Source organism: Eumetopias jubatus, unplaced genomic scaffold, assembly GCF_037043125.1.
Source record: "Eumetopias jubatus isolate StellerSeaLion01/CBP00866 unplaced genomic scaffold, mEumJub1_p1.0 scaffold_13, whole genome shotgun sequence".
NCBI lineage: Eukaryota > Metazoa > Chordata > Mammalia > Carnivora > Otariidae > Eumetopias > Eumetopias jubatus.
The window spans coordinates 58,519,507-58,540,718 of record NW_028274819.1 but is presented as its reverse complement, the minus strand read 5'-3'; the positions used below and the strand labels follow the sequence as shown (position 1 = coordinate 58,540,718).

The window sequence follows — 21,212 nt, the reverse complement described above, 5'->3', positions numbered from 1 at the left end:
ATAATGGCTCATATTTCTGTTAGACAGCTCTGATTTAGCTCAACATAGGAACTAAAAAAATAAAAGCCATTATGGCTGGTGCACATGGAACAAGAGTGAATGGAACTTGATAAAGTTGGGGTGGTAGGAAGAGCCTTTCAAAATGCTACCCTATGCAGTATCCTGTTTAATTCTGAGAGACTGAGAGGGGATTATTAAATCTGATTTTATAGATTAGTGCCAGAGACAATTAGTGCCTGAGGGCCACTCCCCACCAGTATTGTGCCAGCATTTAGCTTAGTATCTTGAATGTAGAATGTTCTCTATCACAGCTAACACAAACAAGCAAATAAATATTGATGGGTAAACTGATTAAGTGGTTTTGAGACTGCCTCTTGGTATCTATAATATCTAAGTAGAACCTTTGTCAAAGACTGAAATTTTCATCACACACCCAAAAAATCCTTCCTATAGGTTGATTCCTCTTGAAACTGTTTCATGGTACACTTCTTTCAACTTTTTTTATGTTTAAAAATTATAATAAAGTATTAGGAGGAAAGTATGTGCAGCGAGCACCCATATACTCATTATTTAGATTCTGTAATGTTTTGCTGTATTTGAATATCTATCCATCCCTTAATCCATTCATCAGTCCATCTTATTTTGAATCCATTCCAAGTAAGTTGCAGACACCAGTGCATTTCACTCTTAAACACTTCAACATTTGTATCATTATTTATTTACATAGAACCATACTCTTACCCATTACACTATGGCATTATTTGAGTAATATCTATCTGCCCTATCAGACCCTAAGCTCTAGAGAATTATTTCTCTTAAAGGCATGGCATCCTAAAGAGAATGAATTTTAATATAGTACCCTTTTCCTTAAAATAAAAAGTATCTTTTTCTGCTCACCATTATATTCACAGTTCCTAGCATATAGTAGTCACTCAATAAATATGTTTTGTTTGAAAGAATGAAAGTGAAGCCAGCATCAAACTGAGGTCCGTATGACTTCTTTACTGAGAGCATTTGGTTTTTCTCAAGTTCAGTAAAGAATCCTTTCAGTGCCTGGTGTTGGGAGAGGGAAGGAGAGAAGAAACCTTAGTGTGCTAAATATTTAGCTACCCAGTACAAATATCTGATCTGAGTCAAAGTTGGATGCATGCCCTGGTGCTAGCTAGCTAGCTAGCTAGTTAAGGATGTGGGAAATTCTTAAGCTGATCAAGTTGATCACTGGCTACTTTGCCATTCTGGGTCTTTCTTCATTTTATTTGATTTAAAGAATTCTGTGTTACTGAAAAATGGCATTAGATTGAGGCCCTTGTAGGCATATTTACCTTCCAGAGGGTCCATTCTTTTCATAATATCCAAGACAACATTTCAGAATTGGTGGTTTCCTTTTAGATTATTAGGAGTTTCTTTAAAGTGCTACATAATTTTAATAAGGCTTAACAATAATGTTACTTTCTTCCATTAAAAATAACAGAGCTGTGTTTCACAGACTATTTTGTAACACTATTCATAAATTTAAAATTCAGTCAGGATTCCATTACTCTAATGAATAAACACTTGTTTTTTTTTCTTACATATAAACATACATGTTTACATAGTTGTAGTCACAATGTAGACCTAAATTTGTTGTTTGCCTTTTTTTCTTGACTTATAAACATTTCCCCATGTTATTTCTTTGTGCTCATTATAAAATTTTAGATGATTTTCCATAATTTGCCTAAAACCATTGTTATCAGTCAGTGTTCTATTAGAGAAACAGAAATAGTAGAATTCTTTGTTTGTGGGGAAACTTCACTTTTGCTCTTGAGGTCATTCAGCCTGATTGGATGAAACCTACCATTAGATTAGGAAGAATATCCCCTTTATTTAATGTCAGTTGACTTGTAGATGTTTAATACATCTACAAAATACCTTCACAGCAGTACCTAGATTATTACCTAGATTTAATTAGGTAACTGGGCACTGTAGCCTAGCCAAGTTGACACATAAAACTAGCCATCACAATCATTTGGGTTTTCTTTTCCTGTTATAAATCACACTATAATTTTATCTATAACACTACATATAGCTTTTTCCTTTAAAAGACTTTTTTTTTTTAAGAATAAATTCCCCTAGGTAGGATTACTCGGTCAAGGAATATAAAGACCAAATGGACGCTTGACAGTATTTAATATCTGCAAACAGAAAATGCCACTACAGTCTTTCTTTTAATGATTTCTTCAGGAATTAATCTATTCAATTGACTCATTTTCTAATTCCAAAAACCTGGTTTTCTTCCCCCCTGTGTTTTTGGCTCTGGAATTCAGGGTTATCTTCAATTCTCCCTTCAATCTGCACCTGTCATGCTTTCCTCTGGGTTTCTTTTCTCCCCCCACCCCCAAACTCCCTACCCTACTTTGCTTCCCATATCACAGGTAAAATAGAAGCTTCATATTCCTACTACTGAATCTAAGAATCTACTTGGATTTGCACCCATTTTTGCCTTTGCTGGTTTCTCTTTCAAGGAAAGGCCTGCTCCTTCACATGCTTTTAGATTACTTCCCATGGTCCCATCTTAGAAACTTCACTTCAGGGCGCCTGGGTGGCTCAGTTGGTTAAGCGACTGCCTTCGGCTCAGGTCATGATCCTGGAGTCCCGGGATCGAGTCCCACATCGGGCTCCCTGCTCAGCGGGGAGTCTGCTTCTCCCTCTGACCCTCTTCCCTCTCGTGCTCTCTCTCATTCTCTCTCTCAAATAAATAAATAAAAAATCTTAAAAAAAAAAAAAAGAAACTTCACTTCACTGCCTCTTTACATTTTACTTTCTATTGAGTTACCATAAGCAGCATTCAAGTGTTCTATTTAAATGACAACAATTTTCCCCTTCCCTACCAAACAAAAGCCCTCCTGAGATCCCATGTCAGTCTCCAGCTAAAACCCTGTCTTTGCTCTCTTTCAAAGCCACTCTTCCTTAAATAGCTGTTTACAATTTCTTGCTTCCAGTTTCTTACCTCCTATTTACCTTGAAAGCTTACTCCAGTCTGCTTCTGCCCTCACCACCTCATCACAACCACTCTTACCAAGGCCTATAATGACCTCCGTGGTGCCAAATCTACTTAAAAAAAAAAAAAAAAGCAACCAAAAACCAATACTCAGTAATCCCTTGATGTCATAAAAATATTCAGTTGTGATTAAGATGTCATACTTTTTTCTCTTTAACAGTTTGAAGCAGAATCCGAATAAGGACTACACAGAGAGATTGGTTGATAGGTCTTTTCTGTTTCTTTTAATCTAAAGTTCCTCTCAATCTCTTTCTCCTCCCTTTCAGTTTATTTGTTGAAGAAACCACGTTGTTCTGTAGAGTTTCCCACTGTCTGGATTTTGCATCTCCCTTTTATCCTTTAACAAGTTCCTTGGTCTTGTATATTACATGTAAATTAGTATCTAGAGGCTAATTCAGATTCAGGTTTTTCTTTTCTTTGTTTTTTTGTTTGTTTTACATGACCACTTTCTAGGTATCAGTGTGTTCTTTCATCAAGGGGCTCTTAATGCCTGGGTATCTTTCTTTTTGTTCTGTTAGCAGCCATGGTATTTCCTTTTCATTCTCATCGTAGTGGATCTATTTGCCTTTTTGGTTACTCTCTTTTTAAAATATTCTTTTGCCTTCTGTCATATTACTTTCTTCATTTGCCTCCTCCCTCTGATCATTCTTCAGTTAATTTTGTTGCCGTTTTCTGTCTTGATTTTATTTAGTTTATTTTTAATGTTGGAATTCCTTAAGGGTTCCTCTCATGCCAGACTCTTTCTACTTGATCTCATTGTCTTGCCTTTGAATACCATATATATCCTGGCAACTCCCATATTTTTCCAGATATCCCTGGCCTAAACCTCTCCTCTTAACTCTAGACCCATATATCCACTTACCCACTTGATATTTCTACTTTGAGGTCTTACATTTCCTACTTAATGTGCTCTAAAACTGCATTCTTGGTCTTTTCCCACAAACTCAGTCCTCCCTCACTTACCCCTGTCTTAGTGGCATCTTTGTTTCCCTGGTAGCTCATATCACAAATTTAAGATTCACCCCTGACACCTCTTTCTCTCCTACCCTTCACGTGTACTCCACCCCCAATCTTATCATTTTTATTTCCTATGTATTTCTTGAATCCATCTCCCTCTCTCCCTGTCTGTTGTCACCTCTCTAATCCATGCTACCACTATCTCTACCCTAGACTACTATAGTCATCTTTTAAATGAACTCTTTGCTTAAAACCTGTAAAGGCTTTTTGTTTTATTTAGGAGAAAATATAAAATCTTAAATGTGATTTGTAAGGTTCTGAGAGACCCGGTCCTTGTTTTCGTTTCTCTAACTTCATCTTGTGCCACTGTCCATGGCACTGGCTGTGCTTCAGAGTGATTGGCATTTTTTTTTCCCTATTCTGCAAAGTTTGAGAAAATCTTTCTTGCGTCAAGGTCTTCACACCTGTTCTCCCCTTGTATGTTTTTCCCCAATTCTGGCTTCTTCACAAGTCTGGTTTCTCTCTCACCCCTTTTCATTTCTTTTAGAAAACAAGTGTGAGCCAGGACCTGTCTAATCTAAAGAAGACCCCCCCCCATTATCCTCTCACAGTACTTTGTTATTTTCTGTAATGGCATTTGTAATGATCTGTAATTCTATACTTACTTGACTGTTTGTTGTATGTCTAGACTTCCAGTTTCCTGGAATCAAAGATTGCATCTCTTTTGTCCACCACTGTACCTCAACACCTAGCACAATGTGTGGAACATAGTAAGTGTTGTAAATATTTGCTGAATGAATGTGCTCACACTATCAAGGATTATTAAGCCTTGGCAGTTTTATCTCTGCAATTTTTTCAAATTTGTTTTTATTTTTCTGTCTCATCTGCTTGTTTTAGACCATAATCATCTTTTCTCTAGGCTTTTAACTACCTCATTACTAGTGTCCTGGCCACCAGTCTTTCTGCCTTCTTATTCATTCATTATTCTGCCTGGAATAATATTTCTGATCCTGTTACTGTTCTGTGCAAAAGTAATCACTGTGTCCCCATTACTTGTAGACAATGTGTAAACTGAGTTGTTTTTCAGGAAAGTTTATAATTTGACCCCACCTGCTTTTTCAGCCTTATTTCTCCTGACCCTACTCCATCTCTCTAAAAAGACTTTCAGTTTCATTCACTTTCATATGTCATATCATTCTATTTCCTCAGCTTAGAATATCTTTTCCTTCTCTGCTATTAAAACTCTTCATTCTTCAAGATCCAACTTGGATGCCATGTCTTCCATGGAGTCTTCCAGGCCTCATCTACCCATGCATGATTACAAATTCCTTGAGGGTGTGCTGCACACTGAATGTTTATGTCTTTCCCAAATTTATATGTTAAATCTCAATGCCCAATGTGATGATTGGGGATGTGGGGTCTCTAGGAGGTGATGAGGTCATGAGGATGGGACCCTCATGAATGGGATTAGTGTTGTCATAAAAGAGACCACAGAGAGCTCCCTTGCCCTTTTCGCTATGCAAGGACACAGTGAGAAGGCAGCATCGATGAGCCAGGAAGAGAGTTCTCACCAGACACTGAATTTTCTGGTACTTTGATCTTGAACTGCCTAGCCTCCAGAACTGTAAGAAACAAATTTCTGTTTTTTGTAAGCCACCCAGTCTAGGGTATTCTGTTATAGCAGCCTGAATGGACTAAAACAGGTTAGTACTTTTTTTCATTCCTTACTATATACTCAGCATCTTGAGCAGTGTGTGGCATGTAGTAGGCTGTCAATTAATCCTTATTGAATGATTTTTTTTTAAGATTTTATTTATTTGACAGAGAGACACGGCAAAAGACGAAACACAAGCAGGAGGAGTGGGAGAGGGAGAAGCAGGCTTCCCGTCGAGCAGGGAGCCCGATGGGGGGCTTGATCCCAGAACCCTGGGATCATGACCTGAGCCGAAGGCAGATGCTTAATGACTGAGCCACCCTGGCGCCCCCTTGTTGAATGATTGAATAACAATTTACTTACCTACTCAACTATTTATTAAGCTTTTTTGAATGTCCGTAGCATTCTTTCTGTCCTTTGCGCTATAATTAGAAGTTCATTTGTTATCCATAGGAACTGATCACTTATAAAATTAATCCCCACTCAAGCATCCCTCTTTGCTCTCTGTTGGACTCTGTCCTCTGCACCCTCATTCTCAGTAAGTGCCTTTCTAATGGTAAGATAATTAACAAATAGATTCTAAAATGGAAACTGACCAAAAAAAAAAAGAAAACCACAATTCCGCAAAACATGAAGACTTTTATGAACTTGAAATAAGGCAATATTGAAGAATGGCTTGAATCACACAAAAAAAGCATTGACAAATGAGGATTAGGTAGAGTTAGGCCAGTTTAAAATTGAAGGGGAAATTAACACGAGTAATGACATAATAGGAGATTCAGAGGACGATGATTTGAGTAACAAAGGATTAAGAGACCCTTGGGAAAGATTGGTGAAGCTCTTGAATATTTTTACAAAACTGATCCTCTTATCAACGTGTTTTGAAAGCCAAATGTGAAGTGACAGATGTTCTTTGGTTTAAGAATTACCTTGTAGGCAATTACAACTTAAATTTTTTTTAAATATTAAGAATTTGAAAAATTTGTTTTACATTTATCTTGATAAATTAAAGGCCCAATTTTTTAAAAAATATTTTATGTATTTATTTGACAGAGAGAGACACAGCGAGAGAGGGAACACAAGCAGGGGGAGTGGGAGAGGGAGAAGCAGGCTTCCCGCGGAGCAGGGATCCTGATGCAGGGCTCGATCCCAGGACCCTGGGATCATGACCTGAGCCACGAAGGCAGACGCTTAACGACTGAGCCACCCAGGTGCCCCAAGTCCCAATCAGTTTTTTAAAAAAATTTACCCAAAAAATTTTGATCTCTCATCAGTTAACTTAAATGGCATTTTTTGATATTACTTATACTCAGTAAGAATCCCACTGTATGTACTTGTTTCTCCATTAGATTTAGTTCCCCAAGGTTGCGGATTGTGCTTTATTCATCATATTCCTATGGTGCCTAGCTCAGAGTCTGGTACTTAAGAGATACCTCATAAATGCATAGGGGATAGGAAGAAGTAAATAATAATTGAAGGGTTTGGAAAAGCTCTTTGAAAAGGTACTGTTTGGTGCAGAGTGTGTATGGTAGGTGAATGAATAGGGTTTGACTGTTACACTTTGTTAGGTCCAAAAGGAAAACCTCTCATTTCTTTTGCTGGCTCTTGCCTAGTGTGTACTTTAATATTCACAGTCTGTTCTCTGCCTCAATAGCTCTTGTTCTCATTGTAATTCTTCCTGGAGATTGAGATGGAAATGAGGAAGGCTTTGGGCTGCTGCCTCAGCATCCACATTCATGAGAACTTAGAAAGGCAGAGGGACCAAATGCCAGGCCTGACCTGGACGGATCCAGGTCAGCCAATCATTGCTTTCCTGCCTCTCCCTTTGTTCTCTGTGCCTCCAGTCTCCTATCTGCTGGAGGTGCTACAGCTGTTTATACCAATCAATATAATGCTAATATGACCCTTAATAAAAAGTGTGGAAGCACATGGTCCCAGCTGGTGAATAAGAACCAGATAGGGTCAACCTTCAAAGTACCTTTTCTCTAACAACAGTTGGACTAGGCACCTGAATACATTTTCGCATTATTTTTGAAATGATGGAAACAAGCTGGAAGTTGATCATAGTTTAGGGAATGTAATCCCTCATTTTATGGGATAAGGGAAAAAAAACCAAACCAGAGATGATAAAGCTCATGCCAAATTAATAATTCCTGGCCTCCCATTTTAAAAAAAGATCTGTCTCATGTAAATGTAATGTTGTCCCTTCTCCATTTTATGCAACATTTAAAACCCCTGCCACTGACCTGACTTCGAATCTTGTGGCCCTGCCCCTTCCTGACTGTGATCTGGGGAGAGAGAGTTGTTTAACCTCTGTAGTTTTAGTTTCCTTATCCTTAAAATGGTACTAATAACAGTACCTGCTTCACAGGTTTGTTACTGGGATTACATGAGGCAATAATCGTAAAGCACTTAGCAGATTCGGGCACATAACAAGTGTTCAGCAACTGTTGCCTATTATTATTATTACAGCATAAGGAAGCTAAAACGAGACTAATAACCAGTGCTTTAATTTACAGCTCTGTCCTTGAAACCTTTGTTCCTATTTCTCCTTCAGCTAGAATCTGAACCTTGTGAAAGCAAGGATTTTGTCTGCTTGCTTCCCTGTATTCTCAGCACCTAGTGTAGTTTTTAGCGCATAGTAATTGCTTAGTAAATATTTAGTGAATTAATGAATTCTCTTAGGGAAAATCTTCTCTGAAAAACACCTACTTTTAATTTTATTTATTTTTTTAATTTAAAGATTTTAGTTATTTGACAGAGAGAGAACACGCACAAGCAGGGGGAACAGGAGAGGGAGAAGCAGGCTCCCCACTGAGCAGGGGGCCCGCTGTGGGACTCATCTCAGGACCCTGGCATTGTGACCTGAGCTGAAGGCAGACGCTTAACCAACTGAGCCACCCAGGCGCCCCAAAACACCTACTTTTAGATACTCCAAAGACTTGAATCTTTTTTTCTTTATAGTTTTTTTATATGAATTTGCACTTGTCTTTATATTATTTGTATTGTGTCCTTGATCTTTTCAGTTATCTTTGTTTCTACATTATAAATCTTCATGGGTAGGAGACTGTGATCTCACTATGGGAATTTCCTTGTGGCTCCTAGTATAGCTTTTTTTAATACACAGTTATTAAGGCTTAGTAATTCCTGACAACTGACTCTAAAAATCACTCGTATTCAGTACTAATTTATTGAGCAAACACCAGTATATGCTGTGGCATCATTTCCAACTCTAAGAAGTTGGGTGAATTCATAGGGTCAGTCCTTGGTGGCAAGAGGCACTTTAATACCCTTGTGAATGTTCTTTACACATGAAGTACCCTCTCCTTCCTCCTTGCCCCTTCTCTGCCAGATGTCATACTGCTCTTTCTTTAGGGCTTAGTCTCCTCTGTCATGTCTATTTACTTCCTTTCTTTTGTGATTAACTCCTTTGTATGTAAATCTCTTTATGGAAGAAGTGGATAGCTTTTGCAAATGGGATGATTCTGAGGGAAGACATTGCGGAATGAGGAAAGAGTTGCTGCAAAGACAAGGAAAGGGTCAGCTGTTAAGAGAACATAATAGTAAATAATAAATGTTATCTTTAGTGTAGGGCAGTTTATTGGTCAGGTTTCTTATTAACAGGGGCAAGTAACAGAAGCCACTAGCAGGTTCAAGGAAAAATGCTTTATTAGAGGGTGCCAGAGAGATTAAAGAGCCTTTGGGAAAGTAGAAAAAAAGGACCCACGCTGAGTTTCCAGGAAAAAATCCTCAAACTGCACTGGAGAACTGAGCTGTCAAGGATGCCACTATCTTTGCCATAGTCTCGAAGCCGCAGAGTCAGGAAGCTGTTGCCACAACTGCCAGATCTAGAACCATGCTGCCTCTGTGCAGTTTGCTCCAAGAGGGATGTCCTGTGTCCAGTCTTTTCACTTATCTAATTTCATTCCAAGTCAGTATCTAGTGTGAGAGCATCTGATTAGCAAAACCTAAATCACGCTTAGAAGGGAGTTTGAGAAATGCGTGTGTGTATATATATTCTCCAAGCTGGCTTTCATCATGGTGGCTGATAGGAACAGTAGAGGAGGTCAGTTTGTTTTGTTAACCAGTGGATGAGAGAGATACATAGATAGAGACAGAGAGGAAGGGGAAGGGAAGGGAGGGAGATAGGGAGAGAGGCAGAGAAAGATGGACACTGACTTCATCTCCCAAAATGGGGAAAAAAATTCTTTAGTCCAGTTGGATCAACTTAGGCACTTGCGCATCCCTGAACTATGAGAGTTTCAAAGACTACCAGAAACTAACTGGTTAAGCCTGAGTTCTTGAACTAATGACTGTCAAAGAGAATGGTTTGAATACTATGGTTTAAATGTAGAATCAAGACCTACCTCTGGCTGGGATGCCTGGGTGGCTCAGTTGTTTAAGCGCCTGCCTTTGGCTCAGGTCATAATCCCCAGATCCTGGGATCTAGAGTCCCACGTTGGGCTCCTTGCTCAGCGGAGAGCGTGCTTCTCCCTCTGCCTGCCACTCCCTCTGCTTGTGTTCTTTCTCTTCCTCTCTCCCTCTGATAAATAAATAAATAAATAAATAAAATCTTAAAAAAAAAAAAAACTACCTCTGGAGCTAGGTTTAGGGTCAGCATTACCTTAGTTAGGACAGTGGTTTCCAAAGTGTAGTCACTTGGGAACTTGTTGAAAATGCAGATTCTCAGGGCATGTACCAGACCCACTGAATCAAAAACTCTGGGCATGGGGCCTAGGAATCTGTTTTTTTTCTAAGATTTTATTTATTTATTTGAGAGAGAGAGAATGAGAGATAGAGAGCACGAGAGGGAAGAGGGTCAGAGGGAGAAGCAGACTCCCTGCTGAGCAGGGAGCCCTATGCGGGACTCGATCTTGGGACTCCAGGATCATGACCTGAGCTGAAGGCAGTCGCTTAACCAACTGAGCCACCCAGGCGCCCAGAATCTGTTTTTTTTATAAGCACTTCAGGTAATCATGACTCTGACAACATGCTAAAATTTGAGAAATGCCTTGGTAACATAAGCTGCTGAAGGATGAATACTGGATAAGAATCAGGGCTCTATTAGGAAGGAGGAAGAAGAGAATGAATGCTAGGTAGGCAGCCAATAGCATCCATTTCAAAATTGTAAAGGTGGGTAGGGGTCTGTAAATGAGGAATCGTGAATGTCTACCTCACAAGGTTGTTGTGAGATATAAAACCAGGTAATGTATGTGTAAAGGAACTGTGCAAGTGAAGGAGATAGATTATAATAGGGATGAGGTAGCTTGTACATTGAACTTGGAGTCACAGATTGGGTTCTTATTCTGGTCTCTATACTTCTTTAAGCTTCAAACTCCTCTTCTGTAAAATAGGAAGTATAATTACTAAAGTGTTGAAAGACTTAAATGAACGAATGTATGTGGAGGTTCATTATTTAGCAAATTAATAAATATTTACTGAAAATGCTTGGCCAAAATAATATGAACTTCATTCTGAGGACAAGGGGAAGTGTGCTCCCTTAGGACTGTCTTTCTTCCTAAGAATTCCCTGGTTCTTAGTAATTGTTTCGGGTCTCAGGTCCTTGATCATATTTAGATAAGCTGTGATTTAATTTCATGAGCAATGGTTTCTGCCTCTGCAGTCTTTTCTTGGGACATTATGTGAATTGTTTACTTCAGCTGTCGCAGGGATATAGAGATTTCTTTTTGCTCTTATAACTAATATGTACTCAGGGTGATGTGACCATATACATTTTATGTTCTGCTTTGGCAGAATAACTGATTCCTTTTTATTTTCTTCTGTGAGGTCATTTTAATTTGTAACACTATGGCCTCTTCCTACTACTTTTTGTTTTTACATATGTCACATTTTCTAAATATAGGATTTTTATAAATTTCTAATAGGTTACAGTGGGAAAGGTGTTCAGGATTGGTTTGGACTCTCTCCTTTACTTTATATAAGAAACTAAGACAGGGAAGTGATTTGTCCAGTCCTGTATCCTGCTTCTTGTCCTTTTCTTATTTCCTGGCATGGAAGAACTTATATATGGGGTTAAATCTCATTTTTTCCCCTATACATTAGTCAAAAGTCTCTTGTAAATTGTTTATATCAAATGGGATTTAGTTAAAGTCATAAACCTGGTCTGTTGAAAATGAAACAGAGCTGATATCCCAACCTAGGAAAAAAGATTACCTAGTGAGTAGAAGTGTTGTGGATCCAGCAGTGGAAAGAAGGGCCAACCATGGACATTGTTCTTCATTTCTAGACCTACTTGGCATGCTGTTAGATTTGCTAGTTATTGGGTTTAGCAATGTTGCATTATTAGGTGGCTTGTGGTCTTTTCTATGTTTATATCTAGGGTGTTTGAGGAAGGAAGGAATGAAATCAAATGAACAATTTTTACTCTGGTGCTGAGCACTTCTCACCTTATCTATACTACAAATAACATTTAATGTTTGTTTCTTTTAGAAAGTTACTATTGGGTGGCAAGGAAATCAGAGAAACTTCTCATAGACTTGTTGGTACTAATTAAAACCTAGATTGCCACCTGAAGGGCAACCTAAGGGTTATCCAGTTCAACACCTTTATTTTATGAATGAGAAAATGGAGCTGAGAGAAGAAAAGTAACTCACTCAATATTTTAAAAAACTTTTTTTTCTGGCTACAGATTTATTCAACACAAAACAATCTTTTCCAACTTTCCTGAGGTGACTGACCACGTCCATGACCAAATCCACCTCAAACTGGAATTCATTTGCTGACCCAGCCCCAGCCTCAACTTTCTTGTCAGCACCAAGCGACACAGCACTTTGTCTGTAGGTGTCTCTGTCAGCTTCCCCTGTGTGAGTCTTGCAGGTGGCTCTCCCTTCAGACCTTTGGACTGTGGCCTTTCAGTCTCAAGACTGCTGTGGTGCAGAGTGGCAGGCACAATCTCAGGGGGCAGGTGGAGGTAATCACAGAGATACTGGATACCCTCGTTGGTAAGGTTCCAGTAGAAATGTCTCTAGGCAATGTATTCCTTTATGTAGCCTCATGATTTGAGAGACTGCATGGCCTTGACAATATGAAGATTGGGTACATTCTTGTCTGCCAGCTTAGGGTGTTAGGCACGTGGATATCCTTTTTGACCACCATCACTCCCTCCTTGAAAAGGAGTTCATAAGTGACAGTAGGGTTCTTTTTGGTCATCAACATCTCAGCAGCTGCTACGTATGGGGCTGGGCCTGGAAAGGAAAGCAACTCAGTGTTATACAATAAGTTAGTTATAGAGTCAGGACCACATCTCAGCACTTTGGACTCTCTGTTAAGTACATTTCCACCACACCCCTCCGTAGGACACAGTGTAGGAGGAAATGTTGAGTAGTAGAAAAGATCTGGGTTTGAACCGTGGCTCTGCCACTTACTAACTTGTTCCTGAGAAAGTAGTATCACTTCCTCAAGTATGAGCTTCCTCATTTGTAAAATGGGATAATACTGATATTTCTTTTACCTGCCTTACAGGGTTATCATTAGGATAAAATGTGAGATGCAGTGGGAAAAAGGAAGATTAAAGTGAACATGGCCAATTTTCCTATGGATTTCAGCTTTATCACCTATTGACTGTGTGATTTTTGGGCAAGTCACTTAGTTTCTGTGAACACAGCTTTTCTTTTGTAAAATTGGAACAATACTAACTCCCTTGCAGAGAGCTGTTTTGAGGACATTAGTGTATGTAAAGCATCAAAATGGTGCCTCGTACGTCATAGGTATTCAGTATGTGAGATCTTCTCAGAAGACTTGCTTCTATCTTCTTAGAACTGTTCCTCTAAAGACTTAAAGTAGATATAGCAGAACTCATTCTTCTGTGGCTTTAAGACTATTTTGTAAAGTTTGATTCAGAGGCTGTAGGTGGGATGGGTAAGGTATGAGCTTTGCAGTTAGTCAGGTTTCTGTTCCAAAATTCTAGTGGCCCATGGTTAGGCTCTTTCTTCTGTCCAGTGAAGGGCCTGTAGAGATGGCAGGCATTGAATGTGGTGAATTGATTGAAGAAAAGGTAGAGGAAATTTGGTGTCTGGGAAACTCAGAAGGGAGAATGGAAATGGGAAAAGTAATGCCACTTTTAATCACCACTGACTGCAGGCCACTGAATATCTGTATGTCAGAACGTTTGTGGTGAAACCTTTTCTCGTAGTGATCTCAGTCTCTGACATAAATGTCTCAAAGTGTTGGGACCATGTCTAAGTCCTCTGTTGCCCCAAACACCTGACCTACAGTAGATATGTTTTTTTTATTGAAAGAATGACTACCTGAAATGGAGAAGTACTGTGGCCTGTAGAGGTCCATAAATACCTGGTGTCCCCTAATATCTTATCCAAGCTCCACTTTGCTGAGATATTTATATTTATATTTAATCAGGCTTTTCTAGTCTTTAACCTGATGGATTTGTGAAATTTTAGGTCTTGGGTTTTTTAAGCTTTGCTTTACTGCCAGCTTCCCTTTACTACCTTGGTCAGGCCAGACAACTATTTCCTTCATTCCTAGTCATTGTGTGGCACCTGCTGGGTTCCTCTTTCTGGTTTTTAATCCTGGGATGGGGTTGGTGGTTCTAATACACAAGAGCTAGAGAACATAACATTTGCATGGTCAGGCAAACAGCATTTCCTCAGAAGTTCCAGGATTATGGGACAGCTATGGGAAATGCTAATAGGTTCCCTCCTTCTTCCTCCCCCAAGAGAATACTCTCGTATAAGCCATTAATTCAGTAAATACATACTAATGTATACTACAGATCAGACATTCTTCTGGGTGCTTTGAATACATTATTTCACCAAATACTTAGTAACCCTTTGAATTAGGCTGATGCCCTCAATTTCACAGATAAGGAATATAGAGTTTAGATAAAGGAAATGACTTGCCTTACCTAGTAAAGGGTAGACTTAGGATTTGAATCCAGGTCTTTGTGACTCAAAGATAATCATTGATTGCCATGTCTTCTACCTTACTAGAATGGGAACTCCTTGAAGGTAGAGGTCTTGTCTGATTCAAATCTGTGTATTCCTATTGCAAAGGAAAAAATAGAATAATTTTTTTTACATTTTTTGAAGTTTTTATTTAAAGTTCAGTTAACATACAGTGTAACATTAGTTTCAGGTGTGCAATATAGTGATTCAACAGTTCCATACATCACCTGGTGCTCATCCCAGCAAATGCACTCCTCCATTAATGAAGTAACCCATAATTGATGGCTGTGTTGTTCTGCAGCCCTATGATCCCTCTCTCTTTAAGCCCCATGCCTGGTTTCCTCTAAAGTCAGTTACCTGCTTTAGTTTAGTTTTCTCTTTTAGGCTGTTTTTGTGTGGGCTAGCGTTCCCTTTTGAGGTTGAATTGAATTGTGTAAAGCCTCAGGAAGTGACTGAAATACCTTCCTCAAACCTCGTTGCATCAAAAGACCATCAAGTCAAGTCCTGTCCCCAAAGAGGAAGAGAAAGCCTGGGCTCCTTAACCAGTATATAAGAATTGTCTTCTTTGAGTTCTCTGGGCTAATTTCACCACTTAAAGAAGGGATATTTCCTTTTAAAATTCCAAACACTCCACTCTGTATGTGATTAATATCCCTGGGCCATTTTTATGTCACTCTTTAATTTCCATCTACCTTTGTAAGTCTGACCCTTGGGTCATACAAAGTAAATTCAAGCTCTTCTCCATATTATAATCCTTTATAATCACAGTGGTGATTTTATTTCTTTTCTTTTTTAGTAAATATTTTCTTCATGAGTTTCTAAGATGACTACCTCTCCTTGCTTCTCATACCACTTTTCTCTCCACAAAAAATTCCTATGGGTAGGCTCTTTATGTTAATTTTCTCATTCTGTATAACTCATTCACTTCTCTCAAGTTTTTTCACTGTTGCTTAGATAAGCCATATATGCCTCTTTCATGTCTCCCTAAGTTGTTTCTCATAGTTTCTTTTGTGTAACATGTTTTTCTTTGCTTGCTGTACTTCTGCTCAACAACCTTCAAGGCCCAGTTAAAATATCTGTCTCTGATACCTTCCCTGACACTCTCCTTCTGTTCCAGACAGAATATCCTTTTTTTCAGTGTTTATGTGATACTTTATTCCAATAGCTATGGCAGCATTTATTGTATTGTACTTGTTTGTACTGTATTGTATTGTAATTTTACTTGTTCATCTATCCTTCCTCTCCCTAAACACTTCCTCAAACAGTCAGCCCTTCCAATGTTGAAAGTACCTGTCATATACGAGGTGGTCAACAAAAGAGGCAACTAACATTTGTTCAGTGCCCTACTGTGTGCAAGTTGCCATATACTCTCACTTAGTCCTTACAACAGGTCTCTCATGTAGTATTAGGCCCATTTTATAGATGAAGTAATTGAGGCCCAGAGATTAGTGATCTATTTATGATCTCACAACTAGTAATTCAAAGGACTGGGTTTCAAACCTGTTTGCTGACTTCAAAGCTTGATCTGTGTTTAGAACTATTCTTCTGACTCCTAATTCAGTATTCTTTCTGTGCACATCAGAAAACCACAAAGTGAGTATGTAGATGTGTTTAATGCAGTGATGGATAAGAGTTCAAATGAGAGTAAGGTGCAAATAGCGGTGGCACTCACATAATTGCTGTGTATTAAGAAATGGTCTGGAGTTGTTAATGTCTTAATCGGTACTGTAGGCAGTCCTATAATTTGGCACTTACAAATGAATCTGTTTTAGCTGGTTAGCAGATATAACACCACCTACCTTAGGGCATGTTCTGTTTTAAAAAGGGATGAAAACTGCTTCTCTCGCACTATCATGGATAATGTGGATGAGCTCAGCTTTGACCTGAAACAGTGCTTCTGAGATCTTTTGCTTCTGAGCTTTGTCATATTTTGCCAGGTGCTGTTAACCTACATTTTCAGAACTGTAGAATCAGACAATTGGAATATGAATTGGAATACGGGGTTCTTACTCCAACTGTTTGAATAGCCTAAGCTCTTACCAGGGAGAACCTAAACACAAAGGACTCTTATGGAGTTGGTAAAGGAGGCCAAATGGTAGACATTGGGAAACACTTCTGTCTCTTTGTTTTGTGACATGGGGTAATGAGTCATTCTGTCTTTTCCTAAGTTGACTAATAGCAAATGCATTATAGAAAGGTAACAAAAATGAGAAGACCGTGGTTCAAGCTCTTGTTAGTCTTATGTGATTTGGGGCAAATGATTTATACTTCCTAGACCTTTTCTTTTAGGTGTTTTAATCCAGTGATTCTTTCTAAGGGATGTGATCCTGTAGTCCAGGTACCACACATCTCTGTCTTGTCCAGGGACCATGCTATGCTGTAAATTACAGCTTCTTTTGCCTTTCTTTTTTTTAGGTCACAAATCCTCCATTTACTATGTATACTCTAAAAATTTGTTGAAATCTGTCATCTTTTGATGTCTGCTACCCATTCTCTTCCTTGTTGAGTTTTTTTTACCTTTACTATCATTTTAGTGTGATTTTAGGTAGGAACATATGTTAATGTGTTTTTAATCTGCCAAATTTAACTAGAAGCAAACTTCAAAGGAAGTTAAAGGTAAAGAAAATGAAGTTGCATTTATATCTGGAGTTGCAAAAACTTCACCATGAAAGTAAGGGAGAGTTAGAGGCTAGGCCTTTCCAGGAGATGTCCTAGGTTTAAATTTTGACTTCATCATCTATTAGGTGTATGACCTTGGACAAATTACCTCCCTAAATCCTCATTTTTGAGATTGGAATTTTTTTAAAGATTTATTTTTAGAGAGAGAGAGTATGCTCACGAGAGGGAGGGCCAGAGGTAGAGGGAGAGAGAATCCCAAGCTGACCCTCTGCTGAGCACAGAGCCTGATGGGGGGCTGGATCTCACAACCCTGAGATCATGACCTGAGCCAAAACTAAGAGTCGGACACTTAACCGACTGTGCAATCTAGGTGCCCCTGGAATTTATTTTTATTTTTATCTTTTTAAAAGATTTTATTTATTTATTAGAGAGGGAGAGAGAGAGAGCACAGGTGTGGGGAGGGGCAGAGGGAGAGGAACAAGCAGACTCCCTGCTAAGCAGGGAGCCCGATGCTGGGCTCCATCCCAGGACCCCAAGATTGTGACCTGAGCCAAAGTCAGATGCTTAACTGACTGAGCTACCCAGCTGCCCCTGGAATTTTTTTTTTTAAGAGAAAAGATACATTAGAAATTGTACTTAACTAGTAATCAAAACATGAGTTTGGTTTTAGCAGACTCTGGGACCTTGACCAAATCCTTTCCCCTTTTTGGGCCTCAGTTTCCCTCTGTAAAATGAGGAACTTGGCCTTGGCGACCTCTAAGTTCCTTACTATTCTAAGGACTATGAAATTTTCCTGATTCCTGAAGAGCACTGGTCCTTTAATGCTAATGTCTAGCCCCTTGTTCAGGATGATTAAGGCCTAGGATTCAAACAAACAGGACTGGGTGTTCTGAAGTCTGTGTATCTGCCTACCATACTGACCAGAGCATGATACTTTAAAAAAGAATACTTACCATTTACATCAGCGTGGATGGAACTGGAGGGTGTTATGCTGAGTGAAATAAGTCAATCAGAGGAAGACAATTATCATATGGTTTCACTCATATGTGGAATATAAGAAACAGCTCAGAGGATCATAGGGGAAGGGAGGGAAAACTGAATGGGAAATCATCAGAGAGGGAGAAAAACCATTAGAGACTCTTAACTATAGGAAATAAACTGAGGGTTGCTGGAGAGGAGGTTGGTGGGGGGATGGGGTAATTGGGTGAAAAGCACTGAGTGTTATATGCAACTGATAAATTATAGAACACTACATCTGAAACTAATATTGTACTATATGTTGGCTAATTGAATTTAAATTAAAAAAAAAGAGGAATCACAGTATACAAATCCATAGCTCTTAAGACATGGTAAACAGGCAGCCATTTTAAAACATTTCACCCTTTTTCCTTTTTCTCCTGGGATTAGGACAAGCCAGGATACCTGAGGTCTTAACACGGGAAAGGACAGCTTTTTGCTTTTTGCAGCTGTGATTATTGTGTGTCTGCTTTAGCGGGAAAGAAAGACACTAAAATTATTATAACACTCAGTGATGAATGTATAATAGAGAGATATACCAAGTATTATCTAAGCAAGGAGTGGGAAGCGGGGAGAAGAGGCAATGAAGGCTCCAGAGAGAAGGTGACATTCAAATTGGAAGAATGAGCTTCTTTTGAGCTTCCACTGAGTTTCACTAATTTGAAAATGTGTGAGGTCTTTTTAGGGTTGCACTGCCATTTCTGTGGGCTTCAACACAATCTAAAGGACTTCTTTAGGAAGTCACTGGAGCCTATTAGGAACTGAGAAGTTTTTTGGAAGTCTGAATTAGTGTTTTTCTGATGCTGGCTTGGACTTCTCTTTATACCAGTGGAGACAAGATGCTTGGCCAGGCTGTTGTTCTTAGTCTGTTTGAGGTTTGGGTACTGTTAATGGATGTATGTCAGTTAAGCAGAAAATTATGTCTGCTCTTTTGAGAGCTACCTGAGTGACTCTCTGAGAGAGAACTGTTTGGAATCTCTACTTTCTGGTGTCCCAGGCAGCTGTGGGGTCTTTAGGACCTAACCTATTTAAGATACCTCAACATTTAACTCAAAGTATCTCGCCAATATATTTTTCCTTTTGGACTAAAAATTGGCTCTTTTTTGACTTGCTACTTTTTGCTTGTTGATTGTTGGGCATCTAAACTTCTTAGTAATTTCACAGGCTAGAACAGCCTAGCACAGAAATAGTGAGTGAAACATTTTTATTACATCAGCAACAAATATTATTGTATTTATTTTATGCTACTTGTTGTGCTAGACTCTAGGTATACAAAGGTAAGTAAGATCCAGTTCCTGTCTTGGAGAAGCGCATGGACAAAGAAAGAGAAAACAATAGGAACTGTTGATTGAGCATGTACTATGAACCATGATAAGCAATGGGGATGAATGAGAGACTCTCAACCCCTGATATGTGTATAGCCAAATGGGAGGTGGCATGGTGAGAAGGAGCCTTGTAAGCCAGTAACTAATACAATGGACAAGGGAGAATGTGGCATTTATCATAAACGAGAGAGCAGGGTGCCTGGCTGGCTCAGTCAGTGGAGCATGTGACTCTTGATCTCAGGGTTGTGGGTTCAAGCCCTGCATTGGCTGGAAAGATTACTTAAAAATAAAATCTTAAAAAAAATTAAAAAAACAAAAGAGAAATGGTATGTATGCATTGAGGAAAACGCCACGTTAGGTTTGCACTAGATGGTCTGTAAGCTCTCTCTCAGTCCCAAACAGTATAAGATTATATGATATTGTGAGTTTTTCACTTATGGGTACCAGAGAGTAAATGATATTATATGTACCAAAAACTCATGAAGAAGAATGTTGATTTAAAAATAGTTAATTCTGGGGGCACCTGGGTGGCTTAGTTAAGTGTCTGACTTCAGCTCAGGTCATAATCCCAGGGTCCTGGGATCGAGCCCCGTGTTGGGCTCCCTGCTCAGTGAGGAGTCTGATTCTCCCTCTCCCTCTACCCCTCCACCCTGCTTATGCTCTCGCTCTCGCTGTCAAATAAATAAAATCTTAAAAAAAAAAGCTAATTCCAGTGTAACAGAATTATGGAAGTAGGAAAAGTGATTTTTTGGTTGTTAAATTCTAAAACAACAGTAGTGGTTGTTGAACATTTTCCAGAAAGTGATCAAGTGAGCAAATGTTTCCTGAATACTTTTTCTGAGATCAGTCTCTCCCTAAGAGTGGTAGGTGAATGGTGTTCCTGCCCTCGAAAGGCTTTGATTTCATTAGGACAGTAGGATGTATATGCTAAAAAATTGAACAGTTCTACCAAATAAACTGGGTACAAACTTAAGAGTTTAGAGAAAGGCAGATAATTAGTTTCCTAGACCTCCTGTAACAAAGTACCACAAACTAGATGACTTAGAACAACAGAAAATTATAGTCTCAGTTCTGGAGGCCACAAGTCCAAAATCAAGGCGTTAGTAGGGCCATGCTCCCTTTGAAGGTGTGAGGGAAGGATCTGCTCCAGGCCCTTGTCCTAGCTTCTGGTAGCCTCAGGAGTTCTTGGCTTGTAGATGGACATCTTCTCTCTGTGTCTTTTCACAGTTGTATGTGTGTGTGTATGTGTGTGTGTGTCAACTTCTTTGTAAGCACAGGCCGGAACAGCCTAGCTAGAATTTGGAAATTTGTTACCAAACTTCTCTTTCTTAGAAGGACCCAAGTCATATTGCATTAAGGCCCACCCTAATAACTTCATTTTAACTTAATTACCTTTCTAAAAATTATTTTCAAATAAAATCCCATTCTGAGATACTAGGGTTTAGGACTTTGACATATCTTATTTTGGGAGACACAGTTCAAACCCATAACTATAGGTTTGAGGGTTAAGGAAAGAACTTCGTCAGGTAAGAGTTGAATTAGCATAGAGAAGTGGAGATATTATGAAACAAGTCTGTACAATATCCAAACCCTCCTAAGAGGACACTCCAGGTAAATTCATCTTGGTAGAACCAAGGAGTTCTGAGATCCTCAAGCAGGGATATTTAGAGAAACAGGATTAC

General features: G+C 39.0%; 1 protein-coding gene and 1 pseudogene across 1 annotated transcript in view; one reads left to right on the top strand and one right to left on the bottom strand.

Annotated features, from left to right (window-relative positions):
- PAK1 (p21 (RAC1) activated kinase 1) overlaps positions 1–21,212 on the top strand; it is a 149,997-nt gene that overhangs the window by 9,374 nt on the left and 119,411 nt on the right. The window lies entirely within an intron of this gene.
- Positions 12,300–12,824, bottom strand: LOC114218606 (small ribosomal subunit protein eS10 pseudogene; annotated as a pseudogene).